This window comes from Triticum urartu, chromosome 5 (assembly GCF_003073215.2).
Source record: "Triticum urartu cultivar G1812 chromosome 5, Tu2.1, whole genome shotgun sequence".
In the NCBI taxonomy this organism is placed as follows: domain Eukaryota; kingdom Viridiplantae; phylum Streptophyta; class Magnoliopsida; order Poales; family Poaceae; genus Triticum; species Triticum urartu.
The window spans coordinates 549,746,223-549,752,929 of NC_053026.1; positions in this window are offsets into that span (position 1 = coordinate 549,746,223).

The window sequence follows — 6,707 nt, forward strand, 5'->3', positions numbered from 1 at the left end:
CCGAACTTGTTCGTGCAGCTCTGAGAGCTCTGGTAGAAGATCACCCGCAGACCCGGGCATCTCCTCTGTGGGACGACCCGTCAACATACCTACAGATATAACTCTGTTTCTTTGCCAAACTCTATAAAAGTTCGTTCAAGCACTTACTAAAAATGCCACGTTGAAGCCTCTTATTCTCCTTTACGGAGTCAGCAAGCTGGGCCCGAACATCTTTCAGTTCAACGCCCAGCCGGGTATTGGCATCTTGGAGATCGTTTTTCTCCCGCCTAACCTGCGTAAGCACGCGCTCGCCAGCCTTTAACTGTCATTGAGCATGTTGCTCATCCCCTCGCATGACCTCCGGATTCACTCCGGGATCATCTGCAGAATCTATTGTTAGATTTGCATGCATGCTGAATACTAACTGGTACATGTCATTCTTTTAGATAGAAACAAGTGTTACCAGATGGGGCCTTCTCGGACTCCTTCAGTGCGGCAACTGCAGCCTGTAGCTAGGCTTTGCACTCCTCCAGCTCTTGAGACAACTCGGTATTCTTCTCGGTAAGAACCTACCGAAACAATGATCCTTAAATCAGTTGTGCCAACTGTTTCAAGTCTTAGGGGCTACTGATATACATAATTATTAGATTTTCTTACCCGTATATCCTTCACATACTGGTCCGTGGCTCGGTAAGACCATTTTGAGCAGCTCAGATGTACGCGTCTCCTGAGTTGAAGGCATCGAACGCCTCTTGAGAGAAACAAGCGTCGTGGAGTACGGCCCGGCGACGCCTGTGATTCATGGCACTCTCCACTTCGGAATTCGTAGCGGATAGCCTATCCGCATCCTCTGTAGGAGGAACATCTGGTGTTGGCCCCACGTTAGCATCTGCCTCTAAGTCCGGCTCTGGAGCCCGACTGGTGGAGGCTTGGCCAGCAGGCTCTCCGGATATGGTTCGGCGGGCGTTTTTCCTGCCAGGAACCATGGATGTTATTATATTTTAAAAGACGACAACCACAGAGCGGGGTTCTTTTTCATACCACCTCAACGGCATCTCAGTCCTAACCGCCTTCCTTTTAAGCCTACCCAGCTTCGGTGCCCCTTGTTGGTGAGTCACTGCGGGTTCGGCATGGCGTCCTGAGGGCCTTCCCTGTAAGACACCATATGTGTGCGGTAGGTGAGGGGCGAAAAATAGGGATCCTTCTCGGAAGTTTGGACTCCGGTTTTACTTACATGCGATGCCGGGAGCAGTCCAGGATAATCGGCTATGATGGCCACCAAGGCACCGTCACGTCTTAACTGATAGAACGTCCTGTCGATGAGCTCCAAAAATGTGTCCGGATCTTCTTCGAGTCCGGGGTCGAGGGCCCGGTCTGGGTCCTCTGGTTGTGGAGATGGGCTGTGGACCTCCTTCACAACTTTTCGTAGTTCCTGCTATGAAATAGCAAGGTAAATACTTATGACGAAGAATGCGGGAAGGTATGGAGTAGAAAGTAGCAGCTCACCCAGTTTGGGGGGTTGTAAATGGAGAATCCATCCCGTGGCTTAATGCGGATGAACTCCTCTTCCTCTCCTTTGTATAAATTAGACAGTATTTTTGCTAGAGCAGCGATGGAGTCCGGTCCCTTACGACCGCAGTGGGTGGCATCGTCTTCTCCATTAAAGTGCCACATGGGTTGTCCCCGATATTGAAGTGGCCGCACCCCCGCATTATACATATTGACATGACCTCGATTATTGTCAATCCTGATTTGGCCAGCGTTTTTATCCGGCCCATCAGGTACAGGTCCTCTCTGTTATCTTCCTCCTGGGGGCTCCGAGGGCGCCAGATGCGGCATTTATTCAAAGGGGCATTATTGAACTCAGGAAGGCCCATCCGAATAGGGTACGGAAGGGGGATGTACTCCATACAAAACCATTCCGAAGGCCAGTTTTCAAATGTCTTCTTCGGAGTACCGGACAGGTATCCGGTCCCGGGGATGCGCCATATCTCGGCTCCGCCCAGTTGATATATTAACCCCTCCTGTGTACAGGGTAGGAGGCAGAATAGCCCCTTCCATAGCTCGAAATGAGCTTCTTAGCCCAAAAACAACTCGCAAAGGGCAACGTAGCCAGCGATGTGTAATATGGAGGCGGGAGTAAAGTTATGTAGCTGGAGGCCGTAGAACTCCAGGAGCCCGCGGAGGAACGGATGGATTGGAAATCCAAGCCCCCTCAATAAGTAAGGGACAAGGCATACCCGCTCCCCCATGGATGGGTTGGGAAAGCTCTCCGCTTGCTCCCCGCCGTTGTAAGTGGCAAGTCCGGCTTGAACGGGGACCATATACGCTGGGGGGAGAAACCCCTGGGTCTGTAACTCTACTAATTGGCTGTGGGGGACGGAACACTTCTTCCAATCGCTTGGCTTAGGGCTACGGGAGCGAGAGGAGGAGCTGCGATGGCCGACCATGATGAGATGGACTTTTTTCGGGCGTGCTCCGATGGATACTCCCTGTGGGAGGATGGTGTGATCTGGATCTAAGGATCCCCGTCTCTTTAAATAGACGATTTACTCACATGGTTAGGGTGGCAAGTGTAAAAATGCCCCGACTTCTCGCATTCGCTCAACACGTGGAGGATAGCCATTATTAGGTGCAGAAGCCAAGGAGTGCAACATTCATGGGAAGCCGGAAACTATTCGACAGGTATTCGGAACTTGGAGAAGAACCCGCCTTGCAATGCCGAAGACAATCTGCGCGCCGGACTCATCGTCATTGAAGCCTAGTTCAGGGGCTATTGAGGGAGTCCTAGATTAGGGGGTCCTCGGACAGCCGGACTATATCCTTCGGCCGGACTGTTGGATTATGAATATACAAGATTGAAGACTTTGTCCCGTGTCCGGGTGGGACTCTCCTTTGCGTGGAAGGCAAGCTTGGCAATTCGGATATGTAGATCTCCTCCCTTGTAACCGACTCTATGTAACCCTAGCCCCCTCTAGTGTCTATATAAACCGGAGGGTTTAGTCCATAGAACAACAATCATAATCATAGGCTAGCTTCTAGGGTTTAGCCTCTACGATCTCGTGGTAGATCAACTCTTGTAATACTCATACCATCAAGATCAATCAAGCAGGACGTAGGGTATTACCTCCATCGAGAGGGCCCGAACCTGGGTAAACATTGTGTCCCCCGCCGCCTATTACCATCCGCCTTAGACGCGCTGTTCGGGACCCCCTACCCGAGATCCGCCCATTTTGACACCGACAACGACCATCACCGACGGTCGCAAATTTTAGAGAGGAATCAGTGAGGGAGAGTCTCCACCATATATGAGAGAACGAAGAATCCCGACTGTTGTCGTGTGATACGTCTCCAACGTATCTATAATTTTTGATTGCTCCATGCTATATTATCTACTGTTTTGAATGTTTATGGGCTTTATTATACACTTTTATATCATTTTTGGGACTAACCTATTAACCCAGAGCCCAGTGCCAGTTTCTGTTTTTACACTGTTTTAGGGTTTCGAAGAAAAGGAAAATCAAACGGAGTCCAATTGACCTGAAACTTCACGGAACTCATTATTGGAAGGAAAGAAGCCCAGAAGACTTGGAGTGCACGTCGGGGAACCTACGAGGAGGTCACGAGGTAGGGGGGCGCGCCCACCCCCCTAGGCGCGCCCTCCACCCTCATGAGCCCCTCGTGGCCCCTCTGACGTACCTTTTCTGCCTATATATCTCCATATACCCTAAAAATATCCAGGAGCACGATAGATCAGGAGTTCCGCTGCCAGAAGCCTTCGTAGCCACCGAAAGACAATCTAGACCCGTTCCGGCACCCTGCCGGAGGGGGCAATCCTTCTCCGGTGGCCATCTTCATCATCCTGGTGCTCTCCATGATGAGGAGGGATTAGTTCTCCCTCGGGGCTGAGGGTATGTACCAGTAGCTATGTGTTTGATCTCTCTCTCTCTCTCGTGTTCTTGAGGTGATACGATCTTGATGTATCGCGAGCTTTGCTATTATAGTTGGATCCTATGTTTCTCCTCCCCCTCTTCTCTCTTGTACTGAATTGAGTTTCCCCTTTAAAGTAATCTTATCAGATTGAGTCTTTAAAGATTTGAGAACACTTGATGTATGTCTTGCCGTGGATATCTGTGGTGACAATGGGATATCACGTGATTAACTTGATGTATGTTTTGGTGATCAAGTTGCGGGTTCCACCCATGAACCTATGCATAGGGGTTGGGACATGTTTTTGTCGTGATTCTCCGGTAGAAACTTTGGGGCACTCTTTGAGGTCCTTTGTGTTGGTTGAATAGATGAATCTGAGATTGCGTGACGCATATCGTATAATCATACCCACGGATACTTGAGGTGACATTGGAGTATCTAGGTGACATTAGGGTTTTGGTTGATTTGTGTCTTAAGGTGTTATTCTAGTACGAACTCTAGGGCTGTTTGTGACACTTATAGGAATAGCCCAACGGATTGATTGGAAAGAATAACTTTGAGGTGGTTTCGTACCCTACCATAATCTCTTCGTTCGTTCTCCGCTATTAGTGACTTTGGAGTGACTATTTGTTGCATGTTGAGGGATAGTTATGTGATCCAATTATGTTATCATTGTTGAGGGAACTTACACTAGTGAAAGTATGAACCCTAGGCCTTATTTCCACGCATTGGAATACCGTTTACGCTCACTTTTATCATTAGTTACCTTGCTGTTTTTATAATTTCAGATTACAAATACCTTTATCTACCATCCATATACCACTTGTATCACCATCTCTTCGCCGAACTAGTGCACCTATACAATTTACCATTGTATTGGGTGTGTTGGGGACACAAGAGACTCTTTGTTATTTGGTTGCAGGGTTGCTTGAGAGAGACCATCTTCATCCTACGCCTCCTACGGATTGATAAACCTTAGGTCATCCACTTGAGGGAAATTTGCTGCTGTCCTACAAACCTCTGCACTTGGAGGCCCAACAACGTCTACAAGAAGAAGGTTGTGTAGTAGACATCAAGCTCTTTTCTGGCGCCGTTGCCGGGGAGGTTAGCGCTTGAAGGTATATATTTAGATATTGCAATCGAGTCTTTTAGTTTCTTGTTTTATCACTAGTTTAGTTTATAAAAGAAAATTAAAAAAATGGAATTGAGCTTGTCTCATACGCTTCACCTTTTTAATATCTTTCGTGAGTATGATGGAAAGGATAATTGTGCTCAAGTGCTAGAAGAAGAAATCTATAAAATGTTTGGCACTAAATCTTTGAATGATGAGCATGATTGCAATGTTTTTAGTATGAATTCCTTGAATATCCATGATGCTAATGATATGCAAAGCCACAAGCTTGGGGATGCTATGTTTGATGAATATGATATTTTTAGTCCCCCAAGTTTTGATGTGCAAATTTATTATGATGAAAGCATGCCTCCTATCTATGATGATTATTGTGATGACACGTATGCTTTAAAGAATAATAATAACAATGAAACTTGTCATCTTGATTTCAATTTTCAATCCCATGATAGTTACTTTGTTGAGTTTGCTCCCACTACTATTAATGAGAAGAATTTTGCTTGTGTGGAGAGTGATAAAATTTCTATGCTTATAGATCATGACAAGAATGCTTTAGGTGATGGTTATATTGTTGAATTCATTCATGATTCTACTGAAAATTATTATGAGGGAGGAACATATGCTTGTAGGAATTGCAATAATATCAAGTTTCCTCTCTATGTGCTTAAAACTTTGAAGTTATGCTTGTTTTACCTTCCTATGCAAGATGATTCTTGTTCCCACAAGTTGTTTGCTCACAAAATCCTTATGCATATGAAGTGGGTTAGGCTTAAATGTGCTAGTCATATTCTTTAAGATGCTCTCTTTATGTTACAATTCTTATCTTTTATGTGAGCATCGTTGAAATCATCATGCCTAGCTAGGGGCGTTAAACGATAGTGCTTGTTGGGAGGCAACACAAATTTTTTTCCTTGATTTTTGCTCCTGTTTAGTAATAAATAATTCATCTAGCCTCTGTTTAGATGTTGTTTGATACTTTTAATTAGTGTTTGTGCCAAGTATAACCTTTGGGAAGACTTGGGGAAAGTCTTGTTGATCATGCTGTAAAAAACAGAAACTTTAGCGCTCACGAGAACTGCTGCCATTTTTATTTGGAGAGTGATATTTAGTTAATTATTTTTGCAGATGATTAATAGATAAATTACTCAGGTCCAGCAATTTATTTGAGAATTTTATTAGTTCCAGAAGTATACGTTTGATCCAGATTACTACAGACTGTTCTGTTTTTGATAGATTCTGTTTTCATTGTGTTGTTTGCTTATTTTGATGAATCTATGGCTAGTAAAATAGTTTATAAACCATAGATAAGTTGTAATAAAGTAGGTTTAACACCAATATAAATAAATAATTAGTTCATTACAGTACCTTGAAGTGTTGTTTTGTTTTCTTTCGCTAACGGAGCTTACGAGTTTTCTATTAAGTTTTGTGTTGTGAAGATTTCAAGTTTTGGGTAAGGATTCGATGGACTATGGAATAAGAAGTGGCAAGAGCCTAAGATTGGGGATTCCCAAGGCACCCCAAGGTAATATTAAAGGACAACCAAGAGCCTAAGCTTGGGGATGCCCCGGAAGGCATCCCCTCTTTCGTCTTCGTTCATCGGTAACTTTACTTGGAGATATATTTTTATTCGCCACATGATATGTGTTTTGCTTGGAGCGTCAATTTATTT